Source organism: Ochotona princeps, chromosome 22 (assembly GCF_030435755.1).
Source record: "Ochotona princeps isolate mOchPri1 chromosome 22, mOchPri1.hap1, whole genome shotgun sequence".
Taxonomy (NCBI): Eukaryota; Metazoa; Chordata; class Mammalia; order Lagomorpha; family Ochotonidae; genus Ochotona; species Ochotona princeps.
In genome coordinates, this window is record NC_080853.1 from 31,870,666 (window position 1) to 31,896,670 (window position 26,005).

Below are 26,005 nucleotides of genomic sequence, written 5' to 3' on the forward strand. Positions count from 1 at the left end.
TTCAATCTGCTGGCTCAATCCCCAAGTGTCTCCCAACAGCCAGAGCTGAGCTGATCCACAGTTGGGGGCCAGCGGCTTCTTCCAAGTCTCTCATGTGGATGAAGGGTCTCAAGGCCATGAACCATTCTCTGCTACTTTCCCAGATCATGAACAGGAGCTAATCGAATGTAGAATGGCCAGAACACGAACCAGTGCCCATATGGGATGGTGACACCCTAGTGTAGGATTAGCTTACTACACCACTGTGCCAGTCTGTCTTTCTCTTATGACAGAACATTTTTAGGCAAGAAGTTTAAGGTTGCAGTGATAACTTACGTTCATCAAATGCAGGGTCTGTTTCAACTCACTCCTGCTACATCTATCTCTGTGTCAGAGCACCCTAAACAGTGTTATAAGAGTGCCCTATTGTTCAAGAGCCTTAGGGTTAGAATACTTAGCAGAAAAGTTATTATTATTTTTTTGTCTTGGCCGGTGTTTTACCTGATGTTAAGTCTATATCATGCTGAGTAGTCCTGATTTTGAGCATAGTTCAAGTCACCATACTGATTTTCCAAAGTTTTACAAACCTAATCTTATTATAATTTAGATTTGGTTCACATATGCTGTCATTTAATCCTCTGAAAATTGTATCAGTCATTATCTTGGGCCCATGTTGAGGTCTAGACACAGAATCAGGTAGATATCAATGGGATGAGGTATCTAACCAATGAAGACTTAACGTGTTGGACCAGAAAACCAATATACCCAAACATAATTCTTCTCTTTATTTTTCAGCATAAATAATAGTTATTGCTGAACTGAAAGCCAGTACATTATACACTGCTCTTCCAGGAGAAAAGAGCATTTGCACGAGAAATTGCAGTTCATAGTTCAGGAAAGAATCTCATTCTCCCTTTGCCTCACAGGAAAAGTCTCATAAACAGAGACCAAATATTCCAACAGGCTATTTCACTGCAAGGAGAGATGAGAGTACTTTTAAAACTCAGTTTCATTACTACCTGAAAAGAAAAAAAAATAGTCCCCAGTCTGTAGTTGAGAAAATCCCAGAATAGTAGGTCTTCCTAGACTCCAAGAAGTTCCCCAGAGAGCATTCACTGCCATTGACAAGTTCATACATTACTGCAAAAATGCTGCTCCCCTATGCCACAGTTATATTGCTTTGAATGAAAGCAAAGAAAATTTGTTTTTGAGCAGATTAGGTTTTCAACTTCCCTAAAGTTATTTATGCAAAATTTTTGTTTCTGTTACGTTGCTTTCTCTCCTGAAAGCAGAACATATCTTCTTCCAACAGTGAGAAACGAGGAAGGATTCCTGAACCCTGGCTATACATCTTTTATTATATAGAGAGACAAAGATCACAGGGGTCTCATGAGTAGCGGGAAGCTAATGTGATGTTGTTTTCCAGTCCTTAAGGAGGTTTATATTAAACTTCCTTTGCCAGCTTCCTCTCTGCTTGGTTTTTACACTGTCAAACCTGGTCATGAAATCCTTTTGTATATCTGCAGTTGAGTTGTTCAACAAGTATTCAGCATCTGGAGGAAAGTGTGGAATTATCCACATTATACCATATACACAACGAAAAAGCTATAAGATTTTCAAGAAGGATGCTATATATAAAATTTTATCTTTATTATTTTAATATTGTTTATATAGTTGAGGGATGCATACTCATGTGGGCCTCTGATTAGGGTCGGGAGGGTTAATGTGTTTCAAAAAATACCCATTTTTGCAGACAGAATAGGTTAAAAATAAACTGTGTGCTATTCATATCATAAATACCTTGCTTCTTAGTAATGGGAGACTAACCTGTTGGGATTTAGCATCTTGTCTGGTTTCATAGCCCAATACAATTCATTTCACCACAATTCAGTTTTACTATGGTCAAGGTTATAAGCCTGTTCTCTTTGAGAGAAAAATGAAGTCCTAATTTTTTTTAACATAATGGCACAAAACTACTATTCATCAGTTGCACCTGTGGGTGCAATGTGAAGTGGATGGAAGGGTGAATAAGCCTGCAAAGATTGTAATACTTCAAGGTTGATAGGGCCTGTATCATCCTGCCTCTGATGCAGCAGCAAGGGTCTGTGTAAGGGCTGTTGTCCTTGTAAGAAGAAAAAGCTTGCAGGGATCAAGACTACTTATGCTAGAATTGGTAATAAGTCTTCATTTTGTCTTACATCAAATTGATTTTAGAGTTTTTCATAATTATTCAGTCAGGAATCACAAATCCATACCTCTGAGTCAAGTGACATTTGGATACAATTTTTTATAATTGAAAACGATCTGTTTTGGTTTGAGAGGCAGAGTGATAGAAACAGAGATAGAGTTCTCACCCACTGTTTCATTACACAAATACCAGTCACTGGAAAGTGTCAAGAGTTCAGAACTCCATCTATGTTACCATGTGGATGGCAGGGATCCAACTACCTGGGTCATCTCTACAGGGATTGCACTGGCAACAGGGTGATGTTAGGAGCTCCTACCAGGAAATGATAGTTACCAAAATATGATAGATACCAGAGTATGATAGATACCAGAATATGATAGTTCTGACAATTTAATTGCTAGACTAAACCCCTACCACAGTTTTTATTTATTTTTCATCCCAAATAAACTCTTAGCAATCAACCTGCTTAAGAAACAGAATTATCATAATTAAGTAAATGTACAATTGCTAAACTTATGTGAAAGCTCCACTGTGCCTGTCTTATGGTTGTATCTGCATTTTTATAACATACTCATCACAACCACAGGGATGCTTATGTTGTTCATAAGCAGAAATGTCGATAGGCATTCCTCCCCCTCTAAAAAATTATTCACAGGTGGCAAATCACTTTAAGAACTAAGTTCAGTGGCTAAAATGCTGTTTGGATGGGTTTTGGATTTAGTAAAAATCAAACTGACATTTCTGTTCACCATTGGCCAGTTATAGACCATAGATACATATTTTTCATCCTAAATTACTCCCTAGGATTAGGCATTGTGGCACAATCGTTATGATTTTGCTTGGAATGTATGTGTCCTCTGTCGAAGTGTTTAGATCTGAATCTTGCCTCCACTTCCTACTAACATAGACTCTGTGAGGCAGTAGTGATGGCTCGTGCACGTTGGTCCTTTCTACCTGTGTAGGAAACCTGGATTGAGGTCTGAGCTCCTGATTTAAGCCTGTCCCAGATCCAACTGATGCAGGTGTTTGAGGAATGAACCAATAGATGGGAAATACATGTTCTCTTTCTCCCCACCTCTCTCTCTCTCTTTCTCTCTCTCTCTCTCTCTCTTTCTCTCTCTCTCTCTCTCTCCCTCCTACTGGTTTTCTTTGAAAAAGACTACTGCAGGTAAATAATCCCAAAGAATAATAGTGATCACCATTACCTCAAACACTGTAACTTATACAAAGTAGAGTCAGACTGTCAAAGGCAACTTATTTAGAATATTGTAAAGATAAAGAATTTTGGAGTAGAGCTTTACTGAAAGTATCATATATATTAAAATATCGTTATTGTGTCTAACACTTCCTTGATTAATTTGGATATTGTCAGAATATTTAGGAAATTTCAAATGTCAATCATCATTTTTTTTCGAATATTTACTTCATTTATTTGAAAGGCAGAGTTACAGAGAGATCAAGAGACAAAGGTCTTCCATCGTCTGGGTCATTTCCTAGATGTCCACAAAGGCCTGGTGCAGGCCAGGTCAAAGTAGTAGCCTGTAGCATCTTATAAGTCTTGCAAGCAGGTGCCAGGGCCCAAGCACTTGATTATGTTCAACCATTTTCAAACATTTGAAAAATAAACTTAATTGGAAAATATTTATAATTACTTTAGAATATCAATTCATTTTCCTAACAGGTCTTAAACATTATTCAAATGTACTAGAAGGTAGATAGTTTCTGATATAAACAATGATGGGATCGCACAAAGTAATGACATTTTTCGTAGAAAATACAAATTGCTAGGTATGTTCATTGAGTCCCTACAGTTTGTTGATTATATGTATATTTATTGAGATACATTTTTGAGATATATTGAGATACATGTTTTATGTGTGTGTATTATATATAGGTATTATATGTATACATATGTATATAAAGCATATACATATCATATATATTAAAGTAAAACCAAGTGTGTTTCTTCTTATCCTCCAAGGGTGAATAAAGAGCTGTCTTCTGGGAATAATTTAGATTTACCATGTAGATATTGACCTTAAATTGTTTTCTAGGAAATTTACTTTTAGAGTTGTCTGAAAATTGGATGAGCCAAAATTAAAAGTAGAAGATAAGAGCTTGGGCTCTGGAGAGTTTTTTTTGTTTGTTTTATTCTACTAAAAAAAAGAATAATTGTTTTTAGTTCTTGGATCTTTCAGCAAGAATCTGGAACCTGTCTTCAGTCCATTTTTACCTTTTGTATTTTTTGGTATATTTTTGCTTTCATTATCTCAAAGACAGTATTGCGTTGAACCATAAGTAATGTTAGAGAATTTTGAGATTTACGTAGATTTTGTTGTAACCAGTGTGTCAATCCCCAGTATTTGTGTGTGGATATTGTATTTGCAAATTCACTCTTATGTTTTGTATTGAAGAGTTTGCTCCTTTGAATTCTGTACCCAGCCCTAGTTTGGTGCTGTGATGCCTCATGTTCCTAAGTTCAAAAGGCTGCGGTATGCCTAATGAGAAAATACACATTAGATAAGCTTTGTTCGTGTTTGTGTTACGGTGTTGTTGGCTGTGAGTTCAGTGTTAATGAGTGAACCTGCACACACTAAATAAGGTTTCACAGAAACACACATAAATCAAGGTAATTGCAACCACCAGCAGAGCGAGAGACGGACTGTGCCGGATCCTGTACAAGATGTGGTTAAGAACTTGCATGTGTTTTTGACATATTGGTTGCTCAATACTATATCAACTAATTCCATGCCGTTAGAAATTGTTACGGATGTTATGGTGGGGCTTTTAATCGATCGGGATTTTACTCTGTTGGCTATACCTTCAGACCAGAGATGGTCCCCCCAAGAAGCCGTTGAACTTATCTGGACAACAAGATACTGGACTCTATGCTACCGAGCATATGCTTGCAATGAAGGAATCTCACCTGAACTTGAACTGTGGTTACGCAACAAGGTGGAGGAATCCACCATGGGCGGAGGGTTGGGGGAGGGGAAGGGGAATCCCAGTACCTATAAAACTGTGTCACATAATACAATGTAATTAATAATAAAAAAAAAGTAAAAAAATAAATCAAGGTAATTTATTGATTCATGGGTGGAAACATTGGGCTAAAGACTTGCGGCAACTTTATCTCCTCTAGGTACATCAATTGTATCAGTATTTGCTAACTCAGTATCTGTCGTAATTTTTTAGAATGTAAGTACCACTACAAATAAAATCATATAAAAATATACAATTACTGGGTAGTGGACCAGGTTCCATGAGTTCAGAAACCAAAGGCATAGCTTCATCCCTTACGAGGTTCATGATCTATGACAAAGATAAATTCACAATAGAATGATCATGTTGAGACAGTTCTGCAGTACAGATGAAAGTAAGATGCTAATGAATCTTAAGTGTCCAGGTAATAAAATAAGAATGAGTGACCACATACTTAAGACAGTGATAGGAGCAGTAAAGAAGCTATGTGCCACATGTAGGAGAATATATATTGAGAGGGGGTGTATATATTTCTAAACAGAACATAATGCTGGCATTCTCAGTCATGTTGCTGCCATGTTGTTTCAGAAATATACTGTGGAGAAATTCTTGCACCTCTTGCTAAAATGAACTCTGAGGAAAAATGAAGAAAACTGGAGAACTCCCAAGAAAAAAGTTGCAGATCACAAATAGCCACATTCCTCTGGAGTCTTTAATTCAGCCATAACCATCGACAAAAGGTGAGGGAACCAACTGTATTATTTTTTTTCCTTTCAGTTTTTAAAATAGTATCCAGTACTGTAAAAGGAGGGATGTGTCTGCATTATTCAAAACCTATTTGTTGGTTGGCTTCTGCATGTCTGTAGAACCTTTGTAGAGTATATGATGTTGGAGCAAAGAAAAGGGCAAGGTCATGATCGTGGAGAAATTTGCATCTGGTAGGAGAGAACAAGTGTGTAAGTGGGGAGGAAACTGACCGCCACTGATAATCACTGATAATGTTTATGAACGTGGCAAACAAGTCAGCCAGGTAAAGGGTGACTGAGTGGCTGCTTGGGGTGGCAAAGCAGAGAACTATGAGAAATCTGAGCTGGGAACTGAGGGGTGGAAAAGGGACTGTTAACCACGGTTTGGGTTTGGATCTCCCCTGTGCCACCTGGATAGTCGTCTGTGGCTTGAGATACAGCCTGCATGCTATAAGAAGCAAGAAGAGTATCTTGATATCATTCCAATGAAGAAAGAGCGAAAGCCATTAGCAGGCAAGTGAAAGACTGAACATCTGTTCTTAAAATAAAATAAAATAAAATAAACCCTTAAAATCAGAAATGCACTGAAATTGGAAACTTTCTAAGCATTTTGGATTTTGAATTTTGGGAAACAGAGATGCTTGCCTAGTAAAGTCTATGCCAATGAAAGAATTCTAAATTCTGAGAAAATAAAAACCCAACACCCTTCTGATTCCTAATGCTTCAGATAAAGGATCCTCAGCCCATATTCTATTTTTTTTAATTGATGGGAATGCAGGAATTGCAATTGTGGAAAACTGGGCAGTCTCACCCAAGTAATAGACACTGTTAAGAGAAGCTACCCAGGATTGTGGCTTTGTAAATGGATGGATTTTAAAGGCATTTTGGATCAATTTTACAGCGTGGATAAACACCAGTACTCTTTGAACTCCAAATGTTGCTAATTTGTATACTCTGGTTATGGTGCCACTGGGTTTGAATATGTAATAGTCAAATTGCAGTTTATCCCACTGCTTGTGATGTGTATTTTTGTGGCATGTTTCTTATGCTTAGTGAAATAAGCAGGTGTCAAAAAGATAAATATCATGTTTCCTCTGATATGTGGCAGTTAATACAGAATGGAAACTGAATGTATAGGAATGTCAGACTTCTTGTCATGCGGTTATCTTTGTAGCCCTTGGTTACACTCTTGTAGAGCTGTGGTCTTCCTACTTTTCAATTGTTGGATGTTATGCTTAGTGATCAATTAAGCCTGTGAATATAAAGTGGATTGAAATAATAAGGGATCCCATGACTCAAAAGTGTAAACCAAGAAGCAGGTGTCATTGCTCATCAGTCTGTGGATGTGTTAGGGAGCTATGCTGGTCTGGACAATCTTAACTGATTCTAACCTATTTTGCTCAGTAATTTACTATTGGTTGGCAGGGTTGTCTAGATATTCTAGGATGACTTCATTCATGTATCTGGTGAATAACTGGTTTTCATGATAGCAACTGAGTTCCCTAGCAAGCTAGTTAAATGTTATTTAGTGGCAATTCAGCAAAGTCAGTTATGCATTTGAGAGAATGAGAAGTGGCGGGTTTGGGGGAGAGAGGGATTAAAATACTGTTTGGGATGGTCACAATTCATTGGGGTGATTTTTGAGCCATATCTCCATTTCCAATGCATATGTATACCCTGGAAAGCTACAGTGATGGACCAAATATTTGGCTTCCTGACACCCACAAGGGAGATGTAGATTAAGTTCTAGGACTCTAGTTTCCACCTGGCCCAGTCCCAGCTGTTTAGGCATTTTGGAAGAGGACCAGGGTGGAAAGTTTTTTTTTTTTTTTTAATGCATACATGTAGTAATACATTTATTTTGCTTTTTAAAGATTTATTTATTTTTATTGGAAAGACATGCTTGCCGAGAGGAGAGATTTTCCATCTGTTGCTTCACTCTCCAAATGGCCACAAAGGCTGGAGCTGAGCTGATCTAAAGCTAGAAGCCAGGAGCCTCTTCAAGGCCTCTCACATGAGTGCAGGATCCCAGTGCTTTGGGCCATCTTCTACTGCTTTCCAAGGCCATAAGCAGGGAACTGGATGGGAAGCAGAGCAGCCAGGACACAAACTGGTACCCATATGGGATGCTGGCACCGGCAGACAGAGGATTAGCCAATTGAGTCATTGCATCAGCCTAATAATACACTTATTAATACAAGTCTTGCATAGCACCAGAAAGTGTCTAGAAGATCCATGCTGACAGCTGCCAAGTCTCTGCCTCTTTCCGTTTCTCCGAAAACAGCTCTGATGCTGTCCCTCTCCCCATCTCCAATAGCTGCATTTTTGTCTGTGAGAGGCCCCAGCCCCCTGCAGGCCACTAGGCTGCCACAATGTACAGGCTGATTATTCCAAGCCAAAGCTAAGGAACACACAAGGTCTCTATGAGGTCCGTTGACATTAAGAGTACAATTATACTGAATTCTGTACACACGTGTTTCCACTGAGTTATGTTCATGAAATAAAAATGATGTCAATTCATGGCTTTTTTTCACTCTGAGACTCAATTGCATAAATTAAAACAGCTCTGTTCGGTAGTTTTTGTAAGCTACTTTGTCTTCCTGGGCCTGTGGTTTACATCACATCAGCAGGTGCAGCAGATGTTACTGTAAAGCTTAGCAAATTGGCATTAGTATTTTAAGTTCCTTGAAGGCAGAATGGGAACTTGATGGTGGGATTAAATGCTGGTGGTACCTACAAAACAAAAACCAGCAAAAACAAAACAAAAAACCCCACTCATAATGGCTTAGGAAATGTGTTATGTTCATTCTCCCTTTCTGTTTATATTGATAATTCTTTGCTTTCTATTTTAACAAGTGAAGTGAACATTGATTTTCAGAAAATAAATTAAATAAATATAAAACAATATAGCCAGTGGGAAATAAGTAACATTATAAAAGCTGACAGCAAAGATATAAACTCCAGTGAATAGTCTCTGGGAACAAAATAATGGATTCGTTCACTTTTTCTTCTGGCAATAGGAAGTATCCCCATTTTAACACAACACCTTCTCCAGAGATTAACTACTACCTTAATTTTTTTATATCATTCATTGCTTCTTGAAATTTTTTTCCAAACATGAATTTATATAGTTTTGCAACAGTAACATTCATGACACTTCAGTTTTATTTATTTATTTATTTATTTATTATTTAATTTAAAGGTAGACAGAGACAAAGATCTTGCTTCTGCTGATTTACTCCGTGAATGCCCACTTCAGCTCTAGAGGAACTGGGCCAAGCCCAAAGCAAGGACCTCAAGCTCTGTCTCGTGTGGGGAGCGGTTGTCAGAAATCCAACCATGTGTGTTACCATTCCTGCCCAAACAAGGGTATGCAAGCAGGAAGCTGGAACTAGAGTGGTGCTGGATCTCAAACTCAGGCACGCCAATAAGGGTTGTGGACATCCCAAGCAGCATTTTAACGGCTAGTTAAATGGCCACCCAACACACATGACATTTGATGTTGAATAATTCTTGTTGGATGCTATCTCATGCATTGTAGTATATATGGCAGCATCCTCGGTCTGTATGTGCCAGCTGCAATAGCACCACCACTGGGCATAAGCTAGAACAATAAAATTAAGGTGTGGGACGGTGAATAAGCCACTGCTTGGGACAGCTGCATCCCTTTATCAGAGCACTGAGGTTTGAACCTTGCCTGTGCTTCCTAGTCTGCTTCTTACTCATGCACACCTCGGGAGGTAACAGGTGTTGGGTAGGAGAGAAGGGTAGAGCCCCAGCTCCTGCCTTCCCCCTGCCTCAGTTCCACTGTTAATACACATTTGCAGAATGAACCAGCAGACAGAAGGTGGATTGATAGATCACTCTTTTCCTCCTCCCCCTCCAATCCTCTCCCTTCTCTTTCTTCCTCCCCCTCTTCCCTTTCTCTTTTTGCCTTTCAAATCAATAAAACTTAAAAATGCCAAATATTCTCCTGGGTAACAAAATTACACCTAGATGACTGACCTAGATTCTTCTCATCTTGCTCCTGTGGGAGTGAGAGCAGAACAAAGCAGATAAATTCCCTTTCCATTTCTTTCTGTGGTGGGCTCTTCCAAAGTGTATGTCTCTATGTAGCCTGGTTAGGGGTGCCCTACATCACAGCAAATGCATTTGCTGGGCTACTGGCTGTATTTCCGCATAGTTCACAGCAACACAGCAGCCAGAACAATAATATATATCCTTGTGTTTCTTCCCATCCTTCTTTCCCTCTTTCTCTCCCTTTTGCTGCGGCCTTAAGATGCATGTTCCAATTAAATCACTTGCTCTTAATGTTTGTCCCACAGTTTCCTCAGGACACTGAGCAAAAACAAGTAGTCGTAGACAAGACACCATGTGGATAGGATTTTGGACTTGGATAACTGACCTGCCTGAAAGCAATGGCTATCACATTTTCAGTGATAAATTGGACTGAAAATAAGCACTGGCATGGGGCAGAATCACAATTGCTTAAGCTTTCAACTATAGTAAATTGGAATAGAGCTTGGTAGAAAGTCAGATATTGGGCTGTCTAGTAGTTGCAGCACACAGCAAGTACTAGAACAATGACAATTGGAGAAATGTGGAATAGGGTGGCTTCTTTTGACCCACAAAAAGACGTTGTTAGATTAGAGATGGTTAGTTTCTGATTTTATATATGCTCTGAGAGCCTGAGCTGACCAATGGCAGCTTTAAAGGATATTCCTGTTTGGTCATTGTAGGTTGAATAGTGATTAAGTCAGGCCCAAGATCTGAAAATAAGGCTGACAGAATTACAAAGATTAGATATACAATTTCGAATATTCTGCTGTTTCGGATTCCGCACTGTGACCAGGATGCCAAAGCCTGGGGTGCATTCTAGGGAAGCCAGGTGCCTTCTCACTCTCCTTAAAACATTCTGTTCTATTCCTCATTGCCTCTGTACTGAAATCATAAAAGAAATACCAGCCTTTCTCCAGGGAAAGAATAGCCTACTCATTGGAAAAATTGAAGAATGTGGCCAGTTTGAGCCATCCAAATCAAGGAAACCAGCCTGGGCGTGAAGTTTGAGTGCAATGGCAGGGATATAAATGCTTACTCAAGGATTGACACATTCACTCACAACTCAAAATTCAGGTTTTTTTTTTACTAAGAACATTTACAACCAGCTATAGTCATTTTCTTTGGTGCTTCCTCAAAGTCTATACACTCTTATGGCCTGCAAGACATAAGAGAATTCTACAGCTTCTCTGATAGTCTTAATTAAGGGCCAGATGGCTCAGGGAGGAAGGACATCAGAATACATTAAGATGGTTTTAGGAGGACTCTGTGAACCTTCTATTTCATTATATTCTGAATTAAGGGATCCCAGCAAATAATCCCACAAGCAAACTAGGAAAATACTCAGTCTTTGAGAAGGTTGTCAAGGTTGTTATCCATGGGCTGGAGTTGGAATTTGGAGAAGCTACAAAAGAGCTGAGTTTCCTGTTTGTCACTGGGCTGATGGAACCTGGAATTGGTGGTACTTAATGGTGAGAGTGAGGTGGGCTTCTAGACTGGACCTATTGGCGCATTGCCTGAATGAAGTCTCTCTAATCAGAATAAGCAATAGACTATCAAACTTAAGATCCACTTGACATTCCTTAAACCGCAAGAGTCTGTCATGGACCCAGAGATCTTGGAATTCTTTGGGACAGAATAGATGAACAGCTGATTGAGATATTATCGAAACGGATAATCAAAGGGACGAAACAGAGCTTACAAGACAACATTGCCCTTCTTCCAAGAATGCTTGGCCTTTATTGCCAAAAGCTTAAGGGATGGACTACAGATTAGTGTATCATCACCATGTCCCCTTAAAGCTATCCATCCTTGGGCCCGGTGGTGTGGCCTAGTGGCTAAAGTCCTCACCTTGAAAGCCCCGGGATCCCATATTGGCGCCGGTTCTAATCCCGGCAGCTCCACTTCCCATCCAGCTCCCTGCTTGTGGCCTGGGAAAGCAGTTGAGGACAGCCCAATGCATTGGGACCCTGCACCAGTGTGGGAGACCTGAAAGAGGTTCCTGGTCCCGGCATCGGATTGGCGCGTACCGGCCCGTTGCGGCTCACTTGTGGAGTGAAACATCGGATGGAAGATCTTCCTCTCTGTCTCTCCTCCTCTCTGTATATCCGGCTTTCCAATAACAATAAAATCTTTAAAAAAAAAAACACTATCCATCCTTCTGCGTCAATTAGTCCCTAGATTTGTCCCTGGTTTCATTAACTAGCCCATGGTTTCATTGCTCTGTTATTTATGTTTTTGGGCAATAGTAAGAGGAAACATACTCACTAGTAAGCCTAGCGAAGTTTATCACTGTTTTAATGAACCCATGCCATGTTTGTATTCCAACATCAGCATCCTTTGTATTATTTAACTGTATTACCAAAAATTAAATAACTTTGGCCCATTATTGATGGCTTTGTCAGCATAAAACAATAAAAGCAACTAGAAATTGCTCGGTGCACTGATTATAATGGAATTGAGTGTAGTCCAGAAAATAGTGTTTTATGGTGTCATATGGAAAGTCTTTAAAAGCTACATGAAAAATGTATATGTAACTTTTAAATCCATTCTCATGAAACTTTTGAAATCCCCTTATGCTTTATTGTGCACAGACCACATACCTTCTCTCACAGCATCTCAATCTTCCTGTGTTTTAAAAAGTACGTAGCAGTGGAGTCCCTCTCATTTTACACATGAGCATAGTATCGCTTGCATGCTTCAAAAGAAATTGACTTGGGAGAAGAAACAACGCATCCAAAGCCGTTTCTCTGCTACTAGAAGTTTATATTTCTGTGCAGATAGTTTCTTAGGGCCCAGGAACTGGCAAGTGCATTCCCAACATGAAGCAATTGAGAAATCTCTTTTATCTGACTTCTGTGTCCAGGGCAAACGTGTGATGAGGAGAGAATCTACAGTAGAAACCAAAGGAGTAGTTGATGGAGGGGATCAATACTGAGTTCTTAGCCAAGGACAGGCTTCTAGTGATGCAGTCAGAGCTGTATTCCAGAGCTTGTCCAGATTCGTCTAGTGTATATGTAAGACAACTACATTCTCACTATAATTTATTACAAAAGCTCAAAGAAAGAGTAGCTGTTGCAAAAGTAGAAGGGAAAATAGTGGCTGGTGCTGTGTCATAACTTGGGAAAATATTATTGGTTGTCCGGACAAGGACGGACTGACTTGAGAGTGAAAATGGCATTTTATGATTATGCCAGGATGAGAGTCAAGTAGAATTGTTCTGAGCTGAAAAGCATGATTCAGAGGCTTCTGTTTTAAGTCAACTCATAATTTTGTCTAATATGATCTAAGCAATAAACTGGCTAGGTATGGAGAGGATTTTCAGTGGATCAAGTTAGCTGTGTACAGTGATTCAGGCTCTAAGAAGCTTCAAGTAAATATATTGTAAGAAAACATGTATAAAATACCAGAATACCTCAAACAGTTTGTAGAAAATGGAGTTCGAATGTGTCGGTGCTTTGTGCAGTGGTGGAGTTGCTTCTTGGGATAACACATGCCCTGGGAAGCAGCACGAGATGGGTGCCGGTGTCCCATGGGTCCAGGCCACTCAAGTGGAAGACCTAAATTGCGTTCCAGCCTTTGTAATTCTGTGTGGTTCAGCCAACTATTGCTATCACTTGAGGAATGAACCCACAGAATGGAAACGTGTGTGTGTGTGGGGGCGCGCACACACACCTCTAACCTTGTAGATAAATAAGTACATTTTAAAAATTGAATGTAAGTCTATATTCATGGGAAAAAAGATGAGCTCTTAATATGTGGTCAGTGCCACATATAAAAATGAAAGTATTTTGGATTCTTTGTTAAATTCAGTGTCATAAATTTCATCTGATTTTTAAAATTCTTAATATGTCCACTATGAAATTTAATACTAACATATATGGTTCACATTCACATTGTATTTTTACTAGACAACATGATTCTGTGGAGCTTAAGATTTTTATTATTTTTAAATGTTTTTTTGACTTAAAAGTCAGAGTTACAGATAGACAGAAAGAGAGAGAATTTCCATCTGTTGGTTCAAATGGCAGCAACAGCTGGGGCTGAGGAGGTCTGGAGCTGGGTGGTAGAAGTTTCTGCCAAATCGGCCAAGTGGATTCCCAGACCATTAACAGTGAGCTGGATGGGAAGTGGAGCTCAAATGGGATGCTGTCACCACAGAAGGTTAACCTTACATACCATCACAATTTTTATTTTTAAATGTCAGAGTTATAAACAGAGGAAAAGACGATATTAAGCTTTCTTTTAAAATGAATAACATATTTCCCAGCAATATACTGTTAATTCAGGTTATTTTAATAACAGCTACCACAGAACATTCTCTAGAACATTCTTCAACAGGTGCTTGGCTGTATGCACTTTAATCAGTGTGATTGTTGGGCTGATTTCTCCTTGGATTTTAGTTATCTTTTGAGTTGCTAAGAAACACTCTTCTTCAGAAGCAAACATTGTTAAAGTATCCTGAACCTCCCTTTTTGAATCCATCGGTACTTAAATTGCAATCCATGTAAATCAACTACAGATGGATGGTAAACCTAAGCATAGCAGAATGCATTTATGACCTTGGAAAAAGCAAAGACTTTTAAAATAGGACACAAAGAGCAGCAAACACTGTGGAAAAGATGTTAAAATTTGACTGAATTAATGTGTGTAGATCAAAAACGTCATTGAGCATGAAAAAGGAAATGAGGTGGGATGAAATATTTCACAGCATATATTCAGCACAGACTTTTATCCAGAATTTATCAAGAACTCTATTAAATTGAAAAGGAGTGAGCAGAAAACAGTGGGGTTAATGAACAAGGAATCTGAGTAGATAATCCAGAAAGAAGGTCAAAATGTCCAATGCATGTGAACGATACTCAAAATCATTCCTCAGCAGGAAACACAAAATCGCTCTGTGGTTACACCACACCCCAAAGAAGAGTGATAATCTTTACAGTGAATCAAGGGTTTGGAGCAACTTTTAAACTGCTCTTAGGAAAGTAAATTGTAGTGTGATGGCTTTGGAAAACTTATTGGCACTCTCCACTGAAGCCATAGGTGCACAGTTACCTGGATTCAGCAGTTCTAATTCTAGGTATGTACATGCACAAGAGTAACGAGTCAAACATGTTCATTATAAGACCTACATTAGCACATTCAAGAAACCATTTATAATAATTCCAAACTAGGGACAACCCAATGTCCCACAACAGTTGAATGAACTTATAACTTGTGGTAGATACAAGCTATGGAATACTAGGCAGTAATTGGAAATAACATGGCATACATGAAGTTTCTTTGTTCAGGGTTAATTTGCTCAACTTGTAAAGCACATAAATAAGGTAGAAACATAACATTTAACTTCTGATTTTTTGGTAAGGGAATAACATTTCTCCTGGGGTCATCATTTTCTATAGTTTATTTGGTCTGTTTTGTGAGTTTGTATTTTGATGGATAGTGAGGGAGTACTTGTTTTATTTGTCTTCCATATTTCATATTTCGTTTGTTTGAGTGACAGAGAGAGATGGAGATACTGGTTGACTGGGTCTACAGCAAATCCCAGAGTCATGAACTGAGTGAAAGTATCCCATGCGGGTGGCAGGAACCCAGTCAGTTGAGCCACTGCTGCTGCCGCCAAAGGTCTGTCTTAGTGGAAACTGGAGTCAGGACCCAGAGGCTCATGGGAGACATGAGTGAGCATCCCCACTCTTGTTCTAACGATTTTCCAAATGCTTGCTGCTGTTGAGGTCTTTTGATTTTCAGTGTTTGATTGGACATGAGGAAATACAGGATTGTCCGTCAGGTTCACACAGTTCCCATACTAGTATTGAACAATCCAGGGAAACACCCACTTTTTCCTGGAAATCAGTCTTTCAGTTTTAAAAACCTTGTGCTGACCACATCTAAATGTTTTAAATACTGCAACTGCACATTCCTGAAGTTTGGGCATGTTTATCTTACAACTTTGTATGGAACATCGTTAGTATGTAAGAATTAGGATGACTGATTAGTTTACAAGTTGTCCCCCCCCCCTTAACAATAATTGAATGAGTGAAGTTGAATCAGCTATTTTTAAAGCAATTGAGATGTAGAATTCCTTTAGTCTCAAACACCCGAATATTAAGCAATATCCAGTGGAAGGTTGTCCATGGATATAAAAGTTAGCCTAACTACCAATTGAAATAAAATTGCCAATGGTCCTTGTTAGTGTCTATAGAGAAACTTCTGGTACAATGACAAGGATGGAAACTGGACACTCATGTGGCCTGCTCCAAAAGTGTCATTTGCATTTGTGTGGAAGGTGCAAAGTGCACACTTTGAAAAGTTGATTACCGTAGTGATCTTGAACTTCCTCACTCCTCTCATACAATAAATGTGACTTCAGTCTTCCTCGACATTAAGTTAGAAGCAAAACTGATGGAGCAATACACCTGATTCCTATTTTATTTTACCTGAAATTTATAGAAATTATCAACAACAACGAACACATTTGTGGTCTATAGTGTAACATTTCAGTATGTTATGCAATGTGTAGCATTAAGTCAGGTTAGTCAACATTTCCACTTCCTTGACATTTTGTGCTGGAAGCCCAAAATATTCCTTCTTCTACTTGCTCATTTCAAAAAAAAGATATAACAGGTTATTGCTTTTGTGAACTGTAGTCACTTGAATATACTATGTGGTACCAGGACTTGCACTTTTAGTCTAAGTAATCTGCACTCCTCCCAGCCTCCAATAGCCACTATTCTGTGTTCTGATTGAGTTTGTTTAACCTTTGCCTATAAGGGAGATTATATAGTATTTGCTTTCTTTTCTGGATTATTGCACTTAAATAGTGTTCTCCAGTTCCTTCCATTTTTTTCTATAAATGATAGGATTACACTGTTTTGTGGTTAAATGATATTCCTTTGTGTAAAATTTGAATCATAGCACTTAAAATTATTTAACTGTAGTTCCTGCAGAAGGAGGTATGTGTATGTGTATGTTTGTCTGAACAGTTACCAATCTATGGATGTGAGCAGGTTCCATAATCCTTTTGTCAAGATCTAAAGGTGAGATAGCCCAAGGTTTAGCCCCATGGGGCTTATAGAGAAAGGGCTGAAACAGTTCTGTTTTGAGACAAGGCACAATTAAGATTTATGATCATTGTGAGGTTTTTGTTTACTTTTTTAAGTAAAACAAGACTTAGATTTCTAATCAAAGAAAACAGCTGATAACTCCAAACAAACCTATTTTTAGAAATAAAACATCTAAGTTGCAGATTGAATATGGCTACTGAGTGAAGTATTGCTGTGATAAAATAATACACAATATTTTCTGTGGGTGGAAAGAATATGGGCATATGCTGATCTTTATATTTTTCCTTATGAGTGAATGTTAAAATAAGATTGAGACTGAATTTGTGAATCATAATTGCTAAGGTTGCTTGAGTCTTATAACTGAAACTGACCAGAAATCAGTGCTTCTCTGCAAATTTTTTTCTAGGACAGTAAATGTTAGTGAAGCAGAAGAACCCTTTGAAGGGGTTATAGAAAAGTAGGGTTATTTCCCAATACATTTTACCAAGTTTGGGTTGTTCCCTCATACTGCATGCTTGTTGGATACTTATGTTTTCACATAATCTATGACTTTGGTGACAATGGCTAATGCCCTTGAATGAGTTTGAACTCTAAGAGCATCATGTCTTCCTTGGCACCACTCCTCCTTCCTTACTGCCTCTCACCACCATCTGGCTGTCTTCTAATCAAGCAGACTTATCTCTGGTACACATGTGATGGAATTTATTGTGACACTAAGGTTTTATCTTAATAATGCAGGGCCCTCTGCATTTGAAACCCCTACAAGTGCATCTCTTGTTAGGCATCCCTGAGACTGTGTAGCTCTGAAACCTAATAGTAGGTAGTTGCAAGGTGTACAAATACTGTCAGCTCCTTATAAACCCTGCATTTTCACTAACTGGTAGGCTGTGTGTGTATGGATCAAACTGAAGTGCTGGGAAATACTCCACAGGATCATCTCTCAAAAACTAATGGACAGTGAAGAATAAATACTGCAACTTTCTAGCTCCAGGGCTGGATGTTGGACATTCACCCATGTCTGGAGGTCACAGGAAGGACTGAGGCTCAGTTGCCCTAAGCAATCACTTGTTCATGAATTCTTCTTGAACAGTCATCCTTCTCCGAATTGCTTCCCCAGCTTCCCTACCATTGCTTCCTGGAACTGCCTCACAGACAAGCTATTTGCCCTCTAATCCTTCCTGACAAATCTGCCTTCTGAGAAAGGAACTTGGATAATATAGTTCTCCTTTCAAAAAATTATGTAACGAGAGGATGACTTAGTGATAAACGCTCCAGTTAGTACACTCATGTCCCAACTCCAGCTCTTGATTCTAGCTTACTGCTCAAGTGAACATGGTGGGGGCACACATAGTTGGATACCTACCATATATGTGGGAGACTTGGATCAAGTTTCCAATTCCAAACTTTAGCCTCGTACTCATTACAGACATTGACAGAGTGAAGAGGCATATGAAAGTTTCTCTCCTCCCGTTACCACCTTCCCTCTTCTCCTCTTCTCCTTTTCTCCCATATTTCCCATATCTTCTTTCTCCTCCTCCTCCTTTTTCTCTCTCCCTCATTTCTCCCTGGGGATGTTACATTTTTGCCATTATTAGCTTGCTTCCAACAAGAGTCTGACACCATTTTAATTCTCCCTCTGTCTTTCAGACCTGCAGCAGCATTCCTGACAGTTTTTCTATCCAGAGACCCAAGTGAGTCAGTTCCTATTCATGTGATACTTTTGGCTGACTCACTGGGCAGAGGGAGGCTCCTTTTTTTAAGGTGGGGTGGGTGTGCTTTTTCAGACATTTAGGGTAGAGCAACTTCTATTCCAAAAAAAACCCAACTTATTTTCATATGAGGGCATCTGTACGTAAATGTTCCTGTGATTCTTTGTGCCCAACAAGCCACCTTGGGAATGTTGTAACCATAGTGTGGCTGAAAGGCTCAGATGTGCTCTAGTTGTTTCTACATGTGAATATAAATATTCATATCCATGAGGGTGTGATTTTTGTTGACCCAAGAGTTCTTGTCCAGCATGTGTTCCAGGGAAACAGACAATAGATGAAACTGAAAGCACCAGAATTATTGTGGTTGCACACACCAGGAGCAATATTGCATGGTGATCCAAAATACCAGCCTTTCCTGATTAGCTAGGAGTTTCAGGTTTTATAGGCCTCCCTTTAAGGGAAAGTATACATACATGTTAAGCTTTGAGAAAGCTTCGGGAAGGGTGATTCATATTTAAAAGGAGGCAGGTGCAGATGTCCACTGTTATTGTGTAAGTTACATGCATCGCATGCTCAGTTGGAGGTAGAAATTTAATAGAACACTAAGGGATTTGAGACTTTCTGCTTCAGAAAGGTGAAGGAGAGGGTAGAGTCATTGTGTACAGGGGCCTCAACCTGGTTACGGCTGAATCAGGATTTCCAGTTCCTTGATGACAAGTACCAGTTGCTGACTTGTGTATTTGTCTAATTATCTGACTTGTGTTAATTTCCAGGGATATCACATTATTTCAAGCTGATGTTTCATTGAGGTTTAGGATATTTTCGTTAGAGCTGGAGGTGTTAGGTGTATTTCAAGATTTAGTGAAAATTGGAAATAAAAATATGAGTTTATTTTGGTACAGAAATTTTAAATTCTAGTTTTTCACCCTACATATTTTCTGATATTGTAAAATAGACATTTTAACAAAAAAGTTTTACATTAAAATAATTTTTAATTATATTTTCAATGATTTCTTAGAAGTGCTCCTGTATGTGTCAACACATAAATTCACCATGATACTCAAAAGAGATTTGACTGTTAAGCCGTTCCCACTGCAAGTTCCAAGATATCGCAGTTCCCAGTGTAGTAATTACAGAATACAGGGGATGAAAAGCCACTTTGGATAAAGATTTAGAACCTGAATACCTCATTTATCCAGTTCAGGTTACCAAGCTGGCTTTCTCCAGGCCAATTTGCAGGATGTCCCTTGCTTGCCGGAAGTTTTATTGCTAAGTTCCAACTCATTAAATGCTTGAGGCATGAAGGCTGGGAGAACAGTAATTATTGGTGTGGTGAAGTTGCAAGGGAGGTTGGAGAACCCAAGAAACAGTAAGGTTGCCAGATATAGACAGAAAGGAAACAAAGGGGTAAAGGAAGAGAAATAATTAAGCATGTGTTTGAAATCAATCGAGTGCCCACCTGCTATTGAACTTCACTGTAACATTGACTACAGGTAATTGGTAGTTGGCTGAGAAGATAATTAGACTGGGCACAGAATGAAAGGAAGTCAAGGATTGGTGAGCATGTTCTGCCTCCTGACTCCTTCCTCTTCCTGAAGCTGAGTGTGTGGCCAGGGCTGTAGCAGACAGACCCTGCTTCTTACAGAGGGAAGGGTATTTGCAGACCAATGATGCTTTCTGGCTGTGAAAACAAGTGAAGCAGTACCTGAGGGGAGACAGTCAAGCTGCAGACCTTTGCTACAAACCACAAAGGCCATCGGGGAATGGCTTGAACCATGACCTCTGAAATCATTGAAGTCATAAGTCTAAGGGAGTTATTTTGGAGAGATTCAGAAAACACATTTTACAATACTGTGCTACATTAGTGCTACTGTATCTGCAGTAATAAAAACAATGGTCTGCACTGATGCGGCTGTACTTGATACCCAGTGGAGGCTATCATTATTTGGCAATCTGTTAGTTACTACTGAGAAGGACTAGCCAGGAAAAAAAAAAACTTAAAATGTATAGAGCACTCATTTGTGCCAAGCACTGTCCTGAATTGTTTTCATTTGATGCCATGTGTAAGAACCCTGGGTTGTTATCTTTTTTCTTATTTTTAAATTTAATATATATTTTGTTTTGAAGGCGGACAAAGGAAGCTCTTCTACCCACTGGTTCACTTCTGAAATGCCTACATCAGCCAGGGCTAGGCCATGCAGAAGCCAAGAGCCTCAATTTAGGCTTCCCATGCAGGTGGCGGATGACCCAAGCACTTAAGATATTACACTACCTTGTGGTATTTACTGTAGCAGGGAATTGAATCAGAAGAGAAGAAACCAGGATTCAGAGCAGAAACTCAGATCCCTATGGGATGTGACTATCTCAAGCCACACCTTCACCCCTGCACCAAATGCCAACCTCCTGGGCTGTTTTGGCTGGTAGAGAAACTGAGACATGGAGAACTAAATTTGGTCTCTATGCTCCTTACTCATCATCCCCTTCCTATGTTCACACTCTCTGAGCTTCTACTGCTACATACACTCATACTCTGGAATGGATTACTTGTGTTTTCCAAATGCTGCTTGCACCAAGCTTTGCCTAGAGAGTAAGCGGAAGGGACCATTACAGAGGAATCAGTTGTTCTGTCAGCAGCAAAGAAGTCTCAGAAAGGAGTCTTGTGCCTGCCCAGGGCAGTAAGCTGCCAGCAGGAGAGTCTTGAGCCTGTCCAGTATGAATGAGCTGCCAATAGGAGAACTGGACAGCCCTGACTCAGGGCCAGTCACCCAAAGAGGACATCCACAGACAACATCCTCTGTCCCAAACAGACTTAAGTAACCGTTGAAGAAGCTGCTCACGTTGTTTAGTTGGACTTCTTGTTATATCCTAAGTGATACAAGGGATATGACTTGTTTGGACGCAAAGTTAGCTCTCCACTTAACCAGCCCATTTTAGACTATGTCCATCCCCCCCAAAGACATGGTCTTAATATTTGGTATATCCTTATTTTTTAATTGCATTTCATTTTATAAAGTCTATACCGCAATTCACACCCAGCCCAATAGCAGCTTAGAGCTTCCTTGATTCAGCTCAGTTCTGAAATGGATAATCCACCCCCCTCTCTCCCTCTCTTCCTCATAACCTCTCCCTCCCTCTCTCCCTCCTTCCTCCCTGATATGCATACATACAAAAGGGTACTCCAAAAACTTCTCTCATGTTCTGCATCTCTCTGCTTGTCTCTAAGTGCTTGTCACCCTGGCACAACCTATCCTGTTCCTTCCGTTGGGACAAATGCCCCCTTATGTAGATACAGTCTCAAGTGCCAAGCTCATGGTGGACACAGAAATGTTAATTCAATGGATAATTGAATTCACCTTAGTGTCCAAAAACATTGTTGTCTGTAACCCTGGTGTGTAGTATATGGAATTATAATATATTTATTTGTCTAACTTCACAATGTGAGAAATCATAGGAAGTGGGATACTCTAACTTGGTTCATATACAGAGTAGCCTCTGTATAGGACTCAAGTGACGACTTCAGTATGAAATAGAGGAATTCAGATTCAATATGATATAGCGAAATTGAAGATTTGGAACAAAATCCAGTAAAAAAAATCACAAGAAATCATAATTACAGGGAGATTGAAAATGATCAACCATGTATCATTTGATAATATCCAGGAAGAGTGATGTGATTCAGGCTTCTTGAGATGAGAATCTTGACATTGTATCTGAAAAAGAAAATGTGTCAACCTGGTATATCCAGGAGATGCTCTGTCAGCACCACCAATCTACACTGTCCCAGCAGCCCATATGTTCAGCCCTGAGGCTAAAGACTGTTTCTTCTATCTTCAGCAAAGCTATACTGCCTGGGGACTTGCTGGGCTGCAGGTCTCATGGAGTTACCCTCCCCTAAGAGTAACCCTGCCAACAGATCTCTACAGTAGAGTCTGTTCCTTCAGCCTGTAGGTAGGTGATAAAATCCTAAGGCATTTGTTTGATGCGGTTCTCAGGCCCCTGGCAGAACTCAGCTTCAGTCAAACACTAGCATAATGTGTGTATTGTCATCTTTATCTGCTCATCCTTCATTAGCTGTCTTCCCTTCCAAATCCCATACTTCCCTAGCCAGAGACTAGAAATACCCTGTACTCAATTCTTGCCTCAGGATCTGGACCAAGGAAAAGCTCTGACTTCAAGAATGGGTCAGTCGAGGAAAGAAAGAGAATCTGCCCAAGATGGTTTGGATGAGCAGGCCTTAATGTAAGGGATGGCGACAGAGTGTGGATATTCAGGCCCCCACGGGACTAGCAAGAAACCAGAGAATACTTGTGGTTTTTCAGGGGGCTGCAGTTATAGAGGAATGCAGCTATTTCCAGAGAAGTGCCATGTTAGAAAGAGAAACAGGAAAAAGGAAAACATCTCCACCTTTGGCTCTTCCTACCATCACATCATGGGCTAGTACCTTACACTGATCAAAACCTGAATAGACACCAGGAACTGGGGGAGTTTGGTCAGGAGATTCATACAGGTCAACTGCGTAGGCACCGAGAAGAACATAGAATGTTAAGGGAAAATGGTGAGATGATGCTGGGTTCATATTTTAGTATTGATGACAGTTTATTAGACTGGATAAGATGGTGAGAGATGCAGCCAAGTCTTACTTGAGAATGAGACAAACTGAGCAAATGGAGAGGTCATTGAAAAGATCAAGCCACACTCCTCTTGCAATTTAGGGATATTAAATGCCTTTAACACCCCATTTCCAAAGAGCAACTGAAATTACATGTTGGCTACATGAAGGTTGGGGCAGTCTTAATGGAGCCTTTTTAAATCTGATGCCAGTGAAAACCTAAATCTTGCCCATTGGCAAGTATTTATTACAAGGGCTTCCATCCTGTTTAGTGTGTAGGAGGTATGAAGGAACTGCAGCTTAGGTGCTGGCACAGAGCTACCAGATGGAGCCAGTCTGTCCTGATTCTCATCCCAGGCTCTCTATTAGATTTGGCAAAACACAGAGAATAACCCCCCACACACTTGCTTTTCCTGTTTATCACACTATGTTCTTGGTTCCTATCAATAGCATGTGCAATTCTAGGTTGTATTACTAAATAATTTGGAGAGCCCTCTCTCACTGTGATAAAGATTATTTGAAAGCTACAACATCAAGCGTTCTAAGAAAACTCAAGACTCCTTTAGCTCAAAGAAAAGCAATCAGAATCATCCATTACAACTGTTCATTGCATCCAACTGCACTTTGTTAATCAAGAAGATGGGCTCTAACACAAGATATTTGTGTCAGAAATGGATCAGCAATGGAAATAACACAGGCGGAAGGGGACTGCACTTCAGAACATAAATGATATAACTGACAGATGGCATGTTCAGTAGATCAGTAGTAACAGAAATAGTAGTAACAGCTGACATTTGTTGAGCATTTGTTGTGTACTAGACACTGTGCTATGAGTATGGTAATTATTACCTCCTAAAGTTTCCAGAGCAGTGCAATAAGGCCATGTACCTGGTTGGTATTAGCTAGGGTTGCCATAACAAGGTACCATTAACCAGTGGCTTGATAGAAACTTACTTTCTCCAAGAGTTACAAGTCCAAGAGTAAAGTGTCAATTGGATGGTTCCTTCTGAGAGCTACAAAAGAGAATCTGACCCATGCCTTTCTCTTGGCTGGTAGTGCATTGTCGACAACTTCTGGCATTTCTTGACTTGTGGAACTCTACCATCAAGTGCATATAAACTTTATGGATGTTTCTGTCCATCATAGAAAGTCCTACTGCGAAAAGGACCACCCTAGTGATCTAATCTTAATGATACATTCAACAACGTTATTTTCAAATTTGTTTTGAGGTCTTTGAGGTTAGAACTCAAACATACAAATTTTGGATGGAAAATTCAGCTCCTACCACCACTACCAGATAAGATAACCAAGTTAACAATACATAAAATGTTTACCCAAGGGCTGCAAAACATTTGTTACACACAGAACTGGTTATATGGAAAGCGAGGAAATTTTACGATTAGACATGTTAGAAGCTAGTATATCTAATAAGGGATAATCAGGTTAGGTGCAGGGTTGGAAGGGGCAGGTAGATTTTGAGACGTGGAGTTGGTGTGTGATCCTGAGGAAGGGTGCAGTGGGGAGGGGGAAATCAGATTAGATCCTGTGTATAGCAGTTCCTTTGAAACCAAGAGACACTTGCCAGAGCAGACAGCCTGCCAGTTCCCTTGCAAAGATCCAAGCTTGCCACAAAATCTGCCCTTCTACCTGGGTTAGGTCACAAGAAAATCTTCCATCTATTAATTGTAATTCCTGGATAAGGGGGAAAGAACCTTCTTTGAAGAGGCTTAAAAATACTAATGCAGGATTGAATGAGCATTCAGTGTGAATGAGTTTGATCAGTTCAATATTCATTCATAGAATAGAAATGCCTGTATAGCGAGAACACCAGCGAGGCCATTTAAGATGCAATAAAAGCATCCTTAGGAGGAAGGAAAATAGGATCACTTGGTTCCATTTTCAAAGCAGTGTGCCCACTATTATTCATGTTGAAAAACTTAAAAATTCTGTACATTTCAAACTTTGAATGCTCTCTTTTTCTTGGAGCCTTCCATATTTTGGCATTTATATCTTCACTGCCTGTGATTAATCAAAGTGGACGTAGTGCTAACCAAACAGCTTCAGAATTCACAGGGTTTTGCTGTAATACGTACTTCTTTCTTCCTCATTCCCTACCATGATGCAGAATTTCTACTCAGCAACTTCCACCTACTCCTTCAGGATTCTTTAGGGAATTGACCAGGGTTGTGTAACTAGTTTAAATGGCAGAGCCAAGATCTGAAGCTGAGAAGTCTGTAAAAGGTTGGTGTGCTTTTAACAACCTGCAGCTCCTGGTTCTGGTTTTCCAGTGACCACAGTTGACTAGCCTCTGTAACTAACAATCCAAATGCCCAGTGGCTTAGCATAGTAAAGTTATCTGTCTCCTTCACACCACAGTGTGATAGTGGTTTTTCTGATGGCCAAAAAACCCCTTACAAACTCCACTGGGTACCCAGGCATCTTAAGTTTCTTCTCCCTTCTGACCCTCAAAAAAAAAATCTCTTCTTTCAACTACATGTGAAGAAACAGAGAATACATTTCAGGCAGGAGAATTTTATGAGCAATGCTGGAAAGTAAGGTAAACCTACTTAACAGCCACAGTTTACCGCTCTGAACTCAGTCACATGGTCACTCCTAGCCGCTGGGAAGCTGGGAAAAAAAACAAATGTTGTGCCCAGGAGAAAAAAGAAAAA

At 39.7% G+C, this 26,005-nt stretch overlaps 1 protein-coding gene across 1 annotated transcript in view; it reads left to right on the forward strand.

Moving 5' to 3' along the window:
• PAK5 (p21 (RAC1) activated kinase 5) overlaps positions 1-26,005 on the forward strand; it is a 240,972-nt gene that overhangs the window by 86,678 nt on the left and 128,289 nt on the right. The window contains exon 2 of the mRNA XM_058679546.1: positions 5,738-5,889. The gene's annotated coding sequence lies outside the window, so the exon portion shown is untranslated. The remainder of the gene's footprint in view (positions 1-5,737; positions 5,890-26,005) is intronic.